The following is an 18826-nucleotide window of genomic DNA, read 5'->3' as shown; positions in this document are numbered from 1 at the left end:
AAACCTCAACAACAGCTGCCATGAACTCATCACTTTACAAACACAAGTCTTAATTTGTCATGGCAGTTATCCACAATAAGAGTTGTTTTATTGTAGGTTAGCAAAGCTCTAAATACTTTGATCCCTTCATGTAGAAAGTTCTGTCTCCTGCAGCGATGAGCACCCATGAAAAACAAACTGAGGGTAGATACAATCAAGAATTATCGAGACAGTTTGATTTTTAAGAGCTTTCTACCACAAGAGCTCAGTGCCTGGTTACCATCTCCTGTGTGGCTTTTTAGAAAACATGTGATAAAGTGCATCCAGGTGCAGAGAGGACCCATGGCATTCAGTCCTCCCTGGTGTGTTGAGGTAGATGAATTTCTATTAATGATTATGCACAACAGCCTTCTGGTGCCTAATTGCATTGGAGAGATGACTTGCAGATTGCCATCCCTTTAATTGGTAGCAATCCAGGCTCCCCCTCTGTAACTGCAGAACAGCATATCCTGATGTTGTTGTTTGAAGTTGTTTTTATTACTTTCAGGGAAAAGTTGGTTTGGGAAAGTTTTCTTAAAGTCTCCAACATCCTTAGTCAAACCAGGTTATCTCCAGCTTTACTGCAGTGCTCTACTAGCCACATTTTGCATACAAAAATATCCTTTCATTGCACAGGTTATGGATAAATACTTGTGACACTTGCCATATGGCTGAATACCCACTGCACCATATGTTGTGTGCAGTGGCAAACACAGAGCGGATGAGAAAGGAGGGTAAAAAGGGTCAGCTGTGGAAGGTGCGGTACAATACTGTGCTAAGTGTCAAAACCTGAGTAGATCCGCAGCAGACCTGCCTTGGTTATGTAATGGATGAGCCTGGTCTGTGAAGCCTCTGCTGTTCATCATTAATTCATGTCGCCCAAGACGACAAGTACAGGAACTGAGGAGCCACTGTTGGAGACACTGAGAAGGAGGCTGATCCTGTGGGAGGATCAGGCGTCACAGAGGGTGGAGGGATGGAAGGGAGAATAGGAAATAGATGCTTGGGCGTGGTCAGAAAGAAAATGTTCCAACTGTCAAAGAGCCAGACAGACACAAAGACACAATTTATAGAACTGTGGCAAGAAAAGTTAAAAGCGATTGTTCGTAGTGCTTTAGCACTCTAAATTTAGTCCATGCGGCAGACAGGACAGAATAACATGACATCTTTCGGAAAACTTGAAACCTTTTGTTCTTCTCCATGGCAGCATGCTAACTCTCTAATAACATGGCTTATGTTCTGTGACAAATTCGGATAGAGCTTTCCCCCTATAATGGCTTCCTTTTTTTTTTTAACAAAGTGAGTGATGTGAGAGTGGAACATTTAAAAAAAAGTTTGAATCGTTAAAAGCTTTTGTACTTGCAGACTTTTTCTACATGTTGGGGGAGAGCTGTTTCTAAACAAAGATAGAAAAGTGACATTTTATTTGTCAATTTTATAAACCAGTTACAGTGTTACAGAATAGCATTGATTTCTGATACAGAATGTTTACCTTCTTTAACATTTTATTTTGCAAACGGTAACAGTTGACTGTCAGCAGAGAGACAACTACACAGATATTTTGTCACCACTTCTGGCACACCACAAATATGTGTAAGTTCAAGCTCAGACACATTCAGCCCAAAATAAAAGGCAACCCCTGGATAAGAGGCAGGATAGTGTAGGCATAAATAGGGTTGATTGAAACCAACACCAGGAACAAAAAATGATGGTTAAATTGCTCCTGAGTTGTTTTGACCTCTTAGTTTGATTTGTTAGTTACAAATCTGCATTTTCACTATACTTATAACTATATTTTTTGAACAAATTACTACTTTGCAGTTTGACTTTCAAAGATGACATTGATTTAACATCACACTTGTTGACTTTTAACAAGAGGAAACCCTTTGTTCTGTGGTAGTTGCAGTTTTTTATACAGAGATTAATGGCACTGTAGCTTCCTTTTATGTTCCACAGGGGACGTACCAGGGGTCCCTGTCAGTGCCGTCCGCTCCTCAGTTGCACACATTTATACTTCCCCCTCCCTCCATCTGGGCCTCCAGGCTGTTGAAGCACCGACAGGCCTTTGGTCACAGTTTTACACTTATCAGAGGAGGCATTAAAAGCTTGACTTCCTTCCACGCAGATTGGAATTCACTTTATTTCTGTGTCATTGCTTCCTTCGTGTGATTTACAAGCCCAGTCAAGTCACCCATGGCCTTAACCCTAACCTAACCTCTGACAGCACTTAACCCCAAGCTTGCCACTCCCAGGAGGACACAACATCATGCTCAGTCAAGAAAGGCCTATAAACCCGACTCCTGGAGGGGCGAATGTGTTATAAACCCCGAGTTATGTAAAAGTCCGAAAGCATAAAGTTTATCTTTTTTCGGCTTTGGAGCATGAAAAGAACTCAGTTTAAGTAGTTTGTATTCACATTTGTTCAGACAGTATAAACATTTGGCATTTTCACAACATCATCACAAGCTCATTTTTACTCCAGCCAGATGGCAGGTGGGTAAGCGAGATGGGAAAGCTATTGTCATCAATCAATAGAGAGTAAACAAAAATGCTCCACTGCTCCTCAAAGAACTGAGAAAACTCAGGAAATCAATAGTGGCCCTCCTTTTTTATTGAGGTTTTGAAATAAACACAGCTGGGGCTTTATAATCTATGTATGATTCATTAAGACACTTATTAGACTTACATGTCAAGGTCATATCTCACATTTGGCTTTATTAAAGTACAAAAGTGTGAACTGAGTTCTGACAGATGAAGACTTCCAATCATTCACCCATCACTTTATTAACCACACACCCATTATAAACTGATGCAGTCAGATTACATAACAATGATCTTTAGATTAGCTGTCATTACAAATGCTGCAGTCGTGCTACCTTTCACTGGCAGAAACTCTTTTGGTATTAGTGTCACCGTCAAATGACTGCTATCTAGTTATATTTCAAAGCATATAAATAAATCTGGATTTGGAGTTTGTGTCTCTGATCTATTGTACAGCCAGTATTATAAGAGGCTGTTACAGTGCCAGGATGGAGTGCTTGATAATTATCATCTATACAGTATGCCTATTCCTTCCTGTATTTTCTCCCATATTCAGATTCTGGTTATGTCATCACAGCACACCAGGTCTGTGGAGGCTGACAGCATTGGGTGGTAGGTTGCGGATATAGATAAATCTTTTATAAACCTGAAAGTCTCAGTGAGCTCTTGAGAGCAATATACAATCTTTCTTTATTAGGTTGGTCCTTCAGATCAGCCAGGAATACCTCTGGGGTTCAGGTGTGAGGACGTTAGGGGTATTTATCATGCCCTGTCCTTAATAAACTCTCCTTTTTGTCAGCTCAGTAACGAGGAAAACAATCTGAGTTTAACGCCAGGGATGTATAACAGATCAGGTAGAAGAGGAAATGGGCCAAGGACGGGGCAATGGGTCAAGAAAACGTCCGCTGACGGAGACGGTGAAAGAAAATAAATAGCGCATTCTTCGTTTAGCCATCAGTGTCAATGATTTTGTCAGCTAAAATAGAGAGGTGTAAGGACTGTGTAGGAACATGTGTTTCAAAAGGTGTGCAGTATGACTGGCCACGGTTGGAAAGGTGTGTTTGATGCTTCAGTACTTTCTATCTTCCTCCATGGGGAAATGAATAGTGACAAAAGGGAAATTAAGACTTTGTTTGCAGTTAACCTTACATGGTAGAAGAACTGAATCTGAACCATTCTCGTTTGTAGCAACAAGCCATGTGTGTGCAGGTTTCAGTGCTTGCTTACTAAAAATAGATTTGTGTAAAAAGCCAGCAAGGTTTTGATCATCAACTTTTCTAGATAGCCAAAAATACAATTTAATTATATTCACATAAACCCAAAAGAAACAAAAAGAGGTTATCTCAGATGTCCCATTTCCCTTTAGTTGTACTATTGAGTCCCTGTCTTGTGATATTCTCAGGGATTATTCCCAGTCAATCATCCACTGATGCCAGAAACTCCCATGTCGATGCCCCCTATGGTCCAGCTAATCTGACTTTACACAGTTCTTTGCAGTGGTAAAAAGCCCTGGGGTCATGTTTCTCTTAACAGCTCCACACCTCCTCCACTGGCTCAGTGCACCAGTCCTCCTCCTCCTCCTCCTCCTCCTCCTCCTCCTCCTCCTCCTCCTCCTCAACTATATCGCATCATCTCATTTTTGCAACAACTTCCTGATTTTGCTTGGCCCCCCTATTTCCTTTTTGGTGCATTAGGCGTCCGCAGACAAGCCACAGCGCATTTTAGTGCTTTCACAAAGTGGCTCCAGAGGTTAGCCCTCACAAGTGGAAATATTCCCTGAACAGTTACGGCCTATCAGGCAGATACATTCACACAGAACAGTCAATAACCAGCCCTGTGCGATAAGACACAAGAGCAAGTATAGGCTCTTTAGGACTTTAAGGCTCAAGCCTCAACTACTCAGTTCAATTGAAGTGAGTAGATTATATGAAACAGTACAAGGAAGTAATACGCACCACCAAAAATGTTGCTGCTGTTCAAACACATTTACTTCTTTTAAAATATATATCTGGGTATTTAAATATCTAATAATGTTACAGCTTCTATTTATAGTCGTTTCTCCGAATGATATTAGCACAGTGAGGAGATAAAAGGCCAGAAGTGGACCAATCCCATGAGACTCATGTCAAAACATGTTCACTTGCATTCTGTCATTGTTATGAGAGTTTGAAAAATGATCTGGCTTCCAGACAATAACCTCTGTCATTTTTCATTTGATGACAACAAACAAATTCTGTAGATATAAATACATCAGGAGAAAGTTGGAATTAATTATTGGCCTCAGTGACATGTTGTTGTTATTCTTCCGTCTTTCTGTGGAATGCATTTAAGGTACAATGCTGCCATCTGCTGATCAGAATGAAGAACTGTTATATATTGATACAAGACAAACTCAAGGGTGTGTGACATCTTTGTGAATTTAAAGAAAATTATATATGTATATGGAAATGTAGAAAAACGATATCCTATACATTTTTATATCCAAGATGGAATGTGAGGTGTCTTATTTCACCTCAGGTGGATGATATTGGCGTAGTCAGACATGGGATCAACATGGAGTTGGCATCTAAAAGAGATGTCTCTGCTCACAGCTGTCACATCTCACTAGGATCAAAACAAAGGGAAAGACAGATTTCTCTTTTGACTGTTTCTACTTGAAAAATATTTTTCAATCTGCAGTTAAGCTTCTATTTTAACAGTGTTAAGTGGCATGAGAAGTTTCAACTGTTAATTATAGCATCTCACACACTGGCTTCCAACAGTGGAAGCTTAAAATAAACTTGTAAATGTGGTGTCACATCATTGGCACCTTGTCTCCTCTTCCTCTTCTTCTTCCTGTTCGCGTTCTTCTTTCTCTGCCTTTTCCTATTTCTGTTCCTCTTCCTATCCTTTCCTCCCCTTTCCTCTCGTTTCCTCTTCTCTCCTCTCCTCTCCTGTCCTCTCCTCTTTCACACCTCTAACCTCCAAAGTGTGTGTCACTAACCTCATTTTCCTCATACTCCCCAGAGAGATCTAAACTCCATATGGATAGCTCTGCTCTTGGATAAGTAAGGCTCTTCGAAGTAGCAAATGCAATCGAGCAAAGGGCAGTGAGACACACCCTATTGGCCACACTGAGGGCCAGGCCATTTCCCATCACTCAGATCTCGAGGCTCCATGGACCCATAAACAGTCAGTCTAATCCACCGGGTCCCATACAACCGTCTTTTAGGACAAAAACAAAGAAACGTAGGATTCAGACGCAATATTGTTTTCAGACATTTACCGGTTCGTAGCTGGCTAGACTAAATAACAGTTTGCACCAAGATTAGTCTTAGACAACATCCTCTTTTGTGGCTGGGATGGGTTTTCAGTGGGCTGCTGAGGAAGGCGGGGGATGGCCAGAAAGATCAGCTTAATTGTCCTACCTCTTATCCTCTCATAGTAACCTACATTAAATTAAATAAGAACAGTGCCAGCTCTTGATATGTGTGAAAACCCTTGGAGATTACAGAGGGGTAATTAATAGGAGTAGCTGAGATTACGAAATGCTTGTATCTGTGTGTGCATGAGTGTGTGTGTGACCCCCATCTTACAGGAGGTCTTCAGCTGGACATACCCCCCACTGACTGTGCTCCCTACTGGGAAGTGTCTAGCCACATGCCCGTTTAGAGACGTTTCCCGCTATTTTGTGTTTTTGGCCCTTTAGCCAAATCATCACAATGTCTGTTTTTATAGATACACCGATATAAGGTTTAAACTGCACTGCTTGTTACAGTGAATGTTTCTACTTATTTAAACAATAGTTCTGTTTGAAATGTACCTGTTATTAGTGACATAAAGCTACATCAGACACACTTTTATTCTCTCTATAAATGTTCTCCTTTCTTTTTCATCATGCATTTCAGAACACATGTTGTTAGAGAGCTTTCATCAGAGCAGAAGTAAGGTTTATAATTGAAACATGAGGTAAGTGATGACAGCTTAAGATCAAATGCATTGATCACTCACGCTGACTATTGCAGCACTCTTCACCAGGTGAGTAAATACATCATTTATTATACAATAATGCAAATGGTAACACGCAGTCAGACTTGCACACACTTGAAAAACCAATTGCAATAGCACAGGAAGCCACGTAATGAAGATTACTTAATTCTGTCTGAATCCAGATCTAATTGATCTGCTCACAGATTTCAGGGAAGGAAGGAGTACGTGAACAGTAAGACATTTTCATGTCATCCCTTTCTTCACTGTGATACAACGTTGCATCATCTGTGCCCTCAAACTGCTTTTTTCACCTCAGATCCACTCAGAACCTCACAGCAAGCCATGTATGCAGGGGAGCAGATGGTAGCTGCTACATCAGAGCTCCCTCTAGTGGATAACCCGGGGTCAGATGGGAGTGTCTGACAATTAATCCTACTATGTTCTAATCTAGACTATAACTGTTTACCACATAAAGTGATTGATTGAAGGAAGTATAGCATCACATAAAGGCTTGTTTTCATTTTTCATCCTTAGATTTAAAAACTATTTACAAAACCCCCTGCTTAAGGTGCAGCAAGGACTCTATAAGGGTAAGGAGAGAACACCTGTCAGTCTCAAGTTACTCTTGTTATGTTTTTGACCAAATTGGACTCACTGCGACATAATGTGTTTTGCCCTGATGACAGATTCGGGCAAAGGGTGACAAAAAACAAAGGAGTGACCTTACCCAACTTGCCTTTGCACATGTTTTGAACAGTTGTTTTCCACACGGTGTTGTTTGATTGATAACACCCACAGGTTTGCTTTTTTTAGGAGATAAATCAGATACTTAACATCTTAGGCAGTCAAGCCTGGTGCTCTCTGCGCATCAGACCCCATCCTTAATTACATAATTGGATGAATTAATTGACTCTATTAATCCAGGTGACCATCTGTTGGCCAGTCTCAGTCCAGACAGTGTCCGTGAATGGTGTAAGCCTGTCGTTTTCGTGCCAAGCAGCATGTCCAATCTACGGTCAATCTATTTCAGTGAATCAGACCTGTCAGATAGTCCTTGAAATCTTGGAGTCGGCCATTAACATGCTCTATTTTTATTTTTTTCAATTGGCTGATTTGAAGGAAACTAAAGTGGTATAAATTGAGTTTGCAGGGATTAATTTTGACATGGGTGTCAGACAGAGAGTGGCTGAGTGTACATGCGTCTTCCCCTGTACACATATCTCAGCTGTCATACAGAGGCGTGGAACAAAGTAACAACTTTGTGTCATGTCACTTCTAAATAGACAAAGCTGTGACTCTGGAAACTCTTTATTTTTCTACCTCTCTTCTTTCCCCCTCTCACTCCAGGGGCCTTGAGTTGCCATAAACTTTAATACATAGTGTTTAAATAGGTGCAGCTTAGAGCTCGGCACACACACTCAGCAAGCTGGGAACAAAGACCTACCCCCACCCTCTCCTCAGCCTTTCAACTTGAAATCAGTCACCTTATCACAAAAGCACACCGGATTTAAATGAAGTGTCTATTTCCTTCTTTTTTGTGAATCTGAATATATAAAAATAATGGAAATACCTCAGACATTTTCTGGACAGAGTTAGTATCAAATGTCAATTGGTGATGGATAAAAACGAGATGCAGCCCTCTAATAGCTGTTATTTGAAGAGGCAACTTGCCAAGCCCACTCTCATGCTAGTCCCTGATGATACCAGTCCACAGAGGAGAAAGGATTAGTGGGGTTATGGTGAAACTATAGCACACTTCCTGTTTGCTCAGAGGAGAAGCTACTAGAGCCATTATTACTATTTATAATATCAGAAGGTGAACTAACAGCACAATTTTTTAAAAGCTCTTTATTCGTTTGAAATAGTTCAGAATTCACCCTTCGATGCATATTATTTCAATATAAATCAATAAATAAAATATGAATTATGGAAGGAAATTGTGTCTCCATTACAGTCACTCTACTTGATGTACATGAGGGTAATTATCACAGGCGTGTCAAATATTATTGAATATCTTGTCCAGCAGAGGGCGGCACACAGCCTCTTTCAGAATCTTTCTGAGAGAAGCTGCCTCATCTGGAAGGCTGTTCTCAGTTTGTGACAATTGAGAAGCTGCTTACATTGTAATATCCGATAATTTACCAAAGATTCGAAAAGAACCTGTCAGAACTGTTTTCCTCTGTGGACGCATGTCACTTGTGCTCAAAATACATTGTCCTTCTTATTCTGTACTTACAGTGATAATAAGGACACGGTCATAGGAAACCAGAAAAGACTGGTCATTTTGTGGGTGGTGTGACACCATGGCTGTGTTGGCTGCAGGAAGCCTGGCACGACAAAGTTATGGCACTAAACACAATCTATGTATACTTGTGCTGTGCTGCGTTTTTTTATGCACTAAATAAATCTGTTTCTTTTAAGGCCATAATGAGCAGGAGGCGTATAAAACTCTAAAGAAGTGGGAGAATAGAGACGCAATGAGATGAGATGAGATGGGAGAAGTGAGGGGAGAGAAAAGAGACTTGATAGTTTGTGCCAGATCTGTGGTACAGGCAAAGGGAAAGAGGGAGTGAGTGCTCCTCTAGTCTTAGCCCTATTTGAAACAGATGCTGTTTATAACCCACAACCGTAATGGGGAGTTCTCTGGTCTGGTGCTGGCCTATGATCACGTTCCAGCCTAGCTCCAGTGCCCATCTTTTTTTCTTGCATGGGGAAAAATGCCACAGGAAAAAAAATATATATCCCCTCTCCCCCTCCTGTACCAGGGGCAGCTCCTCTGTGAAGCCCTAGATTTATCCAATCAAACCCAGCTCTCTGTGCTCACTTCAAATAGCCACCCCCCTGACTTCAGCCCTGCACTAAAAGGAGCCCTCATCTTTCCTCTGACCACACAGCAATATGACCAAAGACATGCTTATTATTTTATAGACTGTGATCTCTGAGCACATGTAAAAGCATAACCTAAAAGTGTGGATTTTCAGGTTACACGTGATCCCTTAATAAAACTGCACCCGGCTGGCTGGTACTGCATTTCAAATGAGGACATCAGAAATACATCGGTTTCTATGAGCATGAAGCAGCTGTTTGTATTCCCTGCGTGTGCACGTGCCCCTGATGTTTTGCATAAAGCTAATTTTCGTATTCAAGCGTCCCACTAAAAACCAATTCAAGCTTTATTTTGATTTCATGAACCTTTTAATCTACCTCTTCCTGGCGAGTGCACGAGATCAAAGAGGAAGCCGTCCACATCTCATCATGCAAGAAATAACATAATATCTATTCCATTACTGGAAAACATGGCCAAGATTACGACAGATGATTACTTGTGTATATGCTATTTCAAGCAGAGAATTAACTGGCGTTTAGTTTTTGCCCAGTGGTCACAGGGAAAAATTGGAATTGTAATTTTGGAACGCACATGTGAGGCACACCAGACTGAGGGAGTCAAAACAGTTTATTGTAAAGCATGAATCATTTGTCTGCCTTGTGGCTAATGTTGACAGAATATTAGGTCCTTGTGCAGTATATCTTTATATCATGTCATTTGTTTTATTGTATTTTGCTTGTTTGCATTTTATTATGCACCTTTTTAAATTACATTTTGATTATTAGAACCTTGAACATGCTTCACTGTAACATGTGTATAAATGTGAAGAACAATATAGTATCTCTAGCAATAACGGCTGAGATTGATTGACCCTTTTATCGCTTGAAGGTTTATTGATGCTTATGAAAGCTAATATAAATACACCCAACATGCAGAGTATTGATGATGTGGGTCATTTCTCACTGTAGACATGGAATCGAGGCCTCAATATGGATTAAACCAAAAAAGTGTAAAGCTCTGCAGACTGATTTACAGCATTACGTTAATATTTGTGATTTATATGTCTGTAGGTTTAGAATAAACATAAGGTTACAGGATCAGGCTGAGCAGGATTTTCACCCGACACAGTGTAAATGCTCTCCTCACAGCCTGAGGGCACATACAGTACACTCTGATTTACAGCAAACACTGCATGAAAATGAGGCATTAGGGAAATTATAAACTTATTCCTTTGCTTGAGCATTAAAACACTTCCCATTCAAATAGAGAGCAAACTTTGCTACTTCCGTTATTTTGCAGGCTTGGAAATCTTTGCTCAGTTTTGTGGAGAAGCTAAAATCCTTTTGGGGTTCTGTTAAAGAAGAGGGGGTGTCGGTGCAATGCTGGATAAAACGACTGGAATTTGGATATAAAAGATCTAAACAACATCTAACTGTTCGCCTATTCTTTGTGCCAGGAAAAGAGACACATAGAGAGCCATTGATGTAAACTTCCTTCTTTAGTCCTTGAAAAACAATTCCTATATCATTGTTGTGTGCTGTGTGAGATTTGGGAGGTATTTTGAGGTCATGTCATTTTTTTCTTGTTCCTCTGCTTGACTAGAGCTGCTCTGTTGCACAAACTGTGTGATTACCCCGCTGTAATTAAACGTCAATGTTGATAAATCTAACTCTCCAAACGCTCGCTGAACCAACCTGTTTATTTTCACATTTTTTGTGTTCCACAGACTTTTTTAATCTATGAAAAAAAGTGTGGCGTTCAAACATTTTGACGCCCCTCTCCCCATAATTTACAATATAATTGACTGTTTTTGCCAATGCATTAGCCGGGGATCACAGGCCCCCGAGGTTCAGACATCTCTTTTCTCTGCACAGATCAAATGGAGCCAGCTAACCAACACATTGAATTCCCTCGCAAGGAAAATTGGGCTGCATAAATATGGATTTTAATCACTGCCCAGTATTTATCTTTCTTCTCCACTCTTCTTTTGATGTTGCCATATTTTGAGGCTAAAATATGAGTAACATCTTAATCAGGGTATGACAGGAAAAGCAATGTATTTTCTACTATTTTCTTTAATTGTTGGTTAACTGGAATAGAGATCCCGATCTTTAATTAGTTACACAACCATAGAGTATCTTGCTTTTGGCTTAATACCGGGGAACTAACTGTTACAAGAAAAGGAAAACCAAGAATCTACAGCCAAGTGTCTGTGATTGACTTTTTTCATGGAGCCAGAGCACAGACAAAGACTCAAAAGGGGGTCCAAATGGGAAAGGCCTTAAAAATGTGCCCAGCAAGCCCCTTCAGTATTTTCCAGCCGCCTTTTGTGGCCACAGCCACATTTCTTGAATTGTCAGTGACTCTCCGGCACCATCTATACACATCAGTCACAGGGGCTGTCTTATTTATTTTATCTCTTGTTCCCCCTCTTTCTCTTTGTTTTTGTTTCTTTTCTCACTGTCAGGTATTTAAGCAGCCTGCCGGTTTTATAGAGTCTGCTGAATGGTCTTGATGGACCAGGGACTCAATGGACAGCATGTGACCCATCTGACCAAAGCCCCTTTATGTACCGCCTCTCTTTGTTGTTTTGTTTTTGTTTGTCTGTGAGAAAAGAGAGAAAAGACCACTTCATTGGGTAGGAGGTTACCAACTTGCTCTACCAAGTCATTGAGGATTTCATAAGCCACAGTGAAACAAGGCAATAAATAATAACTTGTGACCTTTGAAGCTTTACAGACTGAGAAGTGAGAAGAGTAAGTTTCACTCCGGCAAGTCTAAAAGATAAGCTGACAAAGATGCTCCTGTAGCCTGTTGAAACTGTTTGCTGGGCAAAGGTTGAACCTGTTAATCTTACTGTTTTATTATAATCTCACCCCAGACAATTTTTTCCCCTCCGAACAGAAAAGCAATCTTTGGTTTGGCTGTGTTGGGCGGTGTGGCACAGAGGAGCTGCAGTTTAAAACAAGGTTCATTGTGAAGTGTGCGAGAAATGGGGCCTTCACGCTCCAGTACACACGTTTGCTCAGGGGTGATTAACTGCCCCCCAAAGAGGAAATGCGGTATTACTTTAGCTACTGTGTTTCCGACAGGGGAGCGTTATGCTGAGTAGGGTTGTAGACTAAGAAGTTCGACCTGAGACTGAGCCCGGCAAGTTTCATTTAAAAGCCCCAAAAACTGCGGTGTTGCCTCACTTGTGTAATCTCCATTAAAAAAAAAAAGACCACTGATCCTTGTTTTTGGTTTAAAAATGCTGATGCAAAGTGTGAGGAATGTTTAATTAAAGATTAGAGGAGCATGACCCCCCATCAGACCTTCATTTCATTGGGTTCTAAATTTGCGTGACCTGTCCAGGATGGGTCTTGTGCTGAGTTGCCCGAAAACAATGGCCCCTGGGAATTCACTGCCTCTGTGCCCCAACTGGGTCCCCCAAACCCGCCCCCAAAGTCCGGAGGTCCCCTGCAACTCTGCTCCACTTCCTGTAATCATCCCCACATGTGGTGGTGGCATTTAGCCTCTTCTACCATGGCACACGTCATTAGGACAAGCTTTAAGCAGGTCTACCTTGCTCCAGGCTATAGGGGATACTTTCTTTATGGAGGTAGGGGGTAGAGGGGGTGGTCGGAGGTGGGGGATAATAAACCACTGACTGAATCATACCACCTAGAGAGGTTTATAAATGCTGAGGTAGTGGTAGCCTCCTACACACCGGCCTGCAGTAGCTCCTGTCCAGCTTTGGTGCTGAGTTCATGTGAAGGGAGTGTCTGTAGGAGTGTTAGGTAGCAAAGGTCAAGCCAGTGAAAGCTGTAAATCCCAGAAAGGGACCGGCCTAAAGGTCAGCCAGTCATGGCGATTAGAGGAGCCATCTACAAGATGCGAGAGAATCGGGGGTGACACAAAAAAAAAACCCTCGGACCCTTGCATTCTGGGACAGACACTATTGTTTTCCAGAAAGCCACTTTGACGACTTGCGTGGTTTATATTTCAGGATAATAGCCAGAGCTTACTCAAAAGAGTCAGAAGCACTTAAGCAAACATATGAATACCTTGTGACAATGTCTGTGCTGTTGACTGAAAGTGTAGTGGTTGTTGTTTGTCCCTGTCTGCACATGCATGTCTGTGTGTTTATTCCTGGTGGTTAATTCATGATAGGAGCTTAGAGTGGGTTTTAGTTTGGTTTATTTGCTCCAAGAAATCCATTTCTAGAGAATGCATTAAAATGTGATATAATTCTAAATTGTCCCTCTGGCTGTATAAGACCCAAGTGACTTCTGTCTAAGTCACTGGGTTGAAGCTGGTTTCATTCTGCATGTTTGTCCTACACCATCAGCATTGAGTGTTGCCAAGCTAACAAAATATGCTCAGATTAGAATGTCTTCATGTTTGTCTTCGGTGTGAGCCTCTAGTTAAGGTTTGCAGATTCAAACCACACACAGCTTTCATACAACTGTGTGTACTTTTTGCTGGTGTGCGCACAGCTGGCTAGTGAGACTTTTTTCTCTCATCATCTACTTAAAAACAAATTCCTTTCATTAATGCCGAACTGTATTTCTGGGATTTCTCTGAGCTTTAGAGACTTGCTCATGTGAAGCTGAACACAATATCTATCTAACTGAGTTTAGGTTCACTTCTATTGTTGACTCATCCCGAAAACTTAAATGCTCAAGATACTTTCCCAATTAAAGTATTTCTCTCCTAGGCCTTGTTTTCCAATAAAAAATGTATAAATACATTTACAATAAAAGGAACCGTTTGGATTATAATATAATATTGTGTTTTACACTGTGGTAACACTACCTTGATTTATGCGATAATAAATACTTGAATGTGATTTTACGTTCTTGTTCTGTTTGGGATCCGTCACAGCTCCAAAAACATAAAAAGCTTAATATTTCATTACATGTTCTTAATAAGAATGGTTTATAAACTATTCTGAACCAATGACATGTTTTGGAAATCTACTACAAATAATTTGCATCAATCCTAGAGACCGCAACTGTAAAATAGAATGAATTTTCCTCTGCTCTACATCCGTGATTGATGCTGACAGAACCTTTTAAGCAGCACTACACCTCCCATTTCCAATTAATTATATTTGGTGATCTGTAATTCAAGTTTTATAACTGCTTTTTCTACCAAGTCTAACAGCCTAACCAACCGCCAACCTCTACGATAACATAATGTACCGTGCATGTACATGCCTAGCCTATACAACATCTAAAACAGGAATCTTTTCCTAATGTTGTTTAATAATAAGCTTTTTGATCATCACTGTATTTTGTCACCATCTGTGCGAATCCAGTTTGTGTTAGAGGGAAGGTTACTAATTAATACTTTTTTACATATTGGGTTTTAATAAGGTCAGGAAAAAGGGAAAATATTATCTGGCAGGGAACAAAAAGAGAAAAAAAATCATAGTTATTTTTAAAATGTATAATTATATTTTGTGTGTTTTACACACACAGCAATGGAGTCCGTGGGAGCATTACAATTAGGAGGTAAAGCCAATCCGAGCAAAATACATGTTTACCCTGTACTTTATTTAAAAATTAATTTTGCTCTTAATGTACATCATGTCAGATAACTGTTTATAAGCAAGGTCACCTTAGAAAATACCTAAATCATGATTATGGAAAATGCATTTTCTTCTCCAGTGTATCAAAGAGATGCACAGTGCAGAGAATCTACTGATATCACCAGTTCATGGATTTTTTTAATCGATCAGCTTTATGATACAAAGAACCTACTTCCATAAAGGGATGTGTGTCTGATGCAGTGTGTCTATTTTACTTTATTTCAACCCAAACATTTTGCATAGAAACATTTCACTGAATAGTTATATAAAAGTACTTTGAGCGGTTCAGATGTGAGTTAAGTCTTTTCTTTTGTCCACAAAGAGCTGTTTATTCTTTACTCTCTGACTAGGAAACCTGTGCTCCTCTTCACACTTACACCCTGACCTCGTTCACCTCCAGACAAGTTAACTATGGCCCCCTACTCACCCTTGATCCAAACTGAGGGAGGATGAGTGGAGCACCACTTAAAACGAGCTGAAACAGAGGCGTAGCCATCACCTCCCCACATTCACAAATACCCCCTTAAATGAGGAGAAGTCAAAGACAGAAATTCTAATCACTTGCCTTCCCTCTCCTTTTTTGTTGTGGAAGATAAATAAAGAATAAAATACGATTTGAACTAAGTCCAAAGGCAGGGGAGGCACTCAGATTATTGTTGGATGATCTCCACTTAGTGGAGGCAGTGACTTCAAAGAGTGCTGTCTTGTTATAGTGTAATGAACAACTTTCACAAGCCAGTTGGTCAATAGGAATCACAATGTTCCATTCTTGTGGTCTTAGATATTCACATTGAAGATGTCTGGCACGTAACCGCCTTGTCTTAAAATAATGAATGAACAATTACTGATATCGTAATAACCAATTCATTTTTATCTGGTATGTTTGTCCCATATTGGTCACCAGAGACCTGTGCTTCATCTTTCATATAGCTGTAGTTAAAAGGAACAAGAGTGGAGGCGTACAGAGGCTAAAAAAGGACCGCCTCTGTTTGGTAATCGTTCTCTCTCTATCTTTTCATATGACCAAACCTTTCATTCCATCCTTTTCACCACAAAAGGAAAAGAAAAAAGTTTGTCAGTCCCCTGTTTCTTTTGTTATGTGCTTTCTTCTCCATGCTCTTTCTACTTTTATCCTAATCCCAGCCATGCATGAGCGATCAGTTGTGTCCTGTTGTTTCACTGTTCTGCTAGTTTTCAATCAGTAGGGTTCCTCCTTTGTTCCCTTTCTTTGCCAAACACAGAAAAGGTAAGGAGAGGAACGAGTAATGAAACCTCTTCTGTAGACTTAGGCCTTTGTATCCCTCATCAGGATTTTTAGATATAGCTCTGACTGTAATTAAGGGGGATTGTTGCTGTGCTGCTGCTCTGTGCTGCCTTTCCTGTTGGTCTTCGGACAGTTAAGGCAAGGCTGCATCAAAGATTATATCTGGAGTCCAGCAATCAAGGAAACAGCACTGTTGTTTTTTGTGGGAATCCAATAAAAGATCACTGGATATCTACATTTGTCGAAAACCAGCACCTGACAGGTTTAGGCATGACTGCTTCTGTCTTCGAGACGTCTGAGCATCTGAAAAACTACCTGGGACAAAAAAACTGAACACACCCCTGCAGGAAACTCTTTGGGTTGTACTTAAGATATTAATCAAATTCACATAGGTATACAGAGAGCTGTCCAGATCTGCAGAACATGTGGTCCAGTGCAGAGATGACTGCTGTGTGCTATAGCTGAGGTGGACATTATTAGCGTGATCATGCCACTATGCTCTCCATATGGGCTCAGTGGGGAGAGAGGCTGAGGCACGTTCAAAGGGACAGTCATTGTTACAGGCTGATCTCTAATCTCTGTGGTTGTCTGTCCTAATTAAAAGTCTTGTGGGTGTGTAGGGTGCCTGGGCCTCTGCTCTGCAGGAAATTATGATCGCAAACGTCTTCCTGTCGAGTCCTGCACTTGGCACTACAAAGTGATGCGGGCCGCCATTACCTGAATGGCTGGAATCAGAGCAGACAGCCGCATCATCCCAGCTCTTAGTCTATCAGGCCGTGCACAAGTGGCCATTGTTGACGCCAAAAACGGGATTAAGGAGGGTCTTCAAGGGAATTGATTTTCATGTGAGAACAATAGTGGGGCGCAGAACACTGGGGCCTGGGTCTGAATCACACGGCCAAAGAGCTTTATGAAAAGGGGTGCGCCGCGAGCACTGAGATTAAAGCAATCAGGTTCTTTACCCCCACTCTTTTTGGATAACTCTCCTCCTCCCTCCTCGCTCCTTCTGGCCTCGTCCACTCGGCACAGTAATTTTAGCTCAAATAATGACCACAGAGGAAAGCCTGTTCAAGGGTGTTGAGGAAAAAAGGCACAAGTTGTTTACTTTTCCCTCGCATTTCCTTTTTCACTTTGGTCTAACACAGGTTCAAGAGCCATTGACAGGGTGTTGGTATGTGAATGTCTGAGCAGAATCTGGACGCTCTGTCCGACGCTCCTTACAGCCGGGCCAAAGGCTCATCTGTGTGTATAGAGAAAAACTGTTGGGAGCGGGTATCTGGGCTCGGAGGCGACATGGTTCTTTGGAGGGGACCAGTGTTGGGGTGAACATGACGTGTCACTGAGAGGGGATCAGGGGTTACGGATGAAAGGGACGGCCGCCTTGTCCTCTGTCTTTGGCCGACTGCGTGCAGCTGTGGGCACCATTGTGGACATGCTCATTTGCATACGTTTGGCAGGAGCTCCGGGAGGCAGCACAGGCCAAGAGGAGCGGCCCTGTTTAAAGTGGAGGCGAAAGGGCGGGCAAGTAAACACCCAGTGTATGTAGATACATACCCATACATTATATGCACTACAGTACACACAACAGCAGTGGCCAAGAGAGAGAAAAGGCTTGTTATTCCAGTGTCAACACCTAAATATAAACAGTAGTGAGAGTGAGTGTAAGTTGTATTTCAGTGGGTGATAAGGCCATGTCACCCTGATGTCATAATGACAGAGTGAGCAACTGAAGGAGTGTGCTGCGTGAGGCTCTTGGCTGGCGGCGGAGGGGTGTGTCCAACCCTGACTAGAGACAGGTTTATTGGGCCTGATGAGTGCTAAGCTCCTGTGCCTAGCCACAATGGAGCCTGTGATCTCCCTTTGTGGCTCATTGGGAAGCACTGGTGCGCTCGGCAGCCCCCGCTCTGTCATTAGACAGATTGTGAACAGGCTGCACAAGGCCCAGCCAGGGATGACGGAGCCACCAGCCACTTCATTAGGGGCATTATGAAGAGGACTGAAGCTTTCTTCTCTCCGCCTGTGTCCAGAATTCACAGGTCTGTTTAATCACATAATTCTCCTCAAGTGCCCCAAGGAGGCTGCAGCACAGCAAGAGCCCTTTAGACCCATGACAACTTGGAGAGATTAATTATATTCATCTTTTGGAATATCTGCAGAATAAGAGGGAATTTGATATTGGCTCGCTTTTATTTTTTCTCCTCTCGTCTTTTTCCAACCAGCTCTTTGATGTCCTCCTGTTATTGTTGGGGGACGTCTGTGCAACCCTCTGCTGCCGGAGCTTTGATATGCTCCAGCAGGGGTTAAGGGTTAGTGTCCAGAGGTCCAGGGCCAGGACGTCCTAACTTCTGTCTTGGAGAGGACTGACCCCTGGACCTGAGGGTTGGTCAGAGAGTCTCCAAATTCCGCCTCCCTTTGATGCGCGCTCTTTCAGAGCAGTTAATTAGCCAGGGTGGCTAAACGTTTAGCCTGGGCGTGAAAGAGTCTGGGATAGCATGTGTGTCCAAGACATTGCCCGCTTTTTTGTGTGTCACAAGGTCTTTTGAAACAATGTGGTTCTTGGACAACTTGTTTGCATAGGATAATGGGTGAATGCTGCAGTCTATTCAAAAGAGCTCATTCATCGGGAGGAGTA

This window comes from Eleginops maclovinus, chromosome 23, assembly GCF_036324505.1.
Source record: "Eleginops maclovinus isolate JMC-PN-2008 ecotype Puerto Natales chromosome 23, JC_Emac_rtc_rv5, whole genome shotgun sequence".
In the NCBI taxonomy this organism is placed as follows: domain Eukaryota; kingdom Metazoa; phylum Chordata; class Actinopteri; order Perciformes; family Eleginopidae; genus Eleginops; species Eleginops maclovinus.
The sequence above is the reverse complement of the archived record's forward strand: the minus strand, read 5'-3'. Positions refer to the sequence as shown.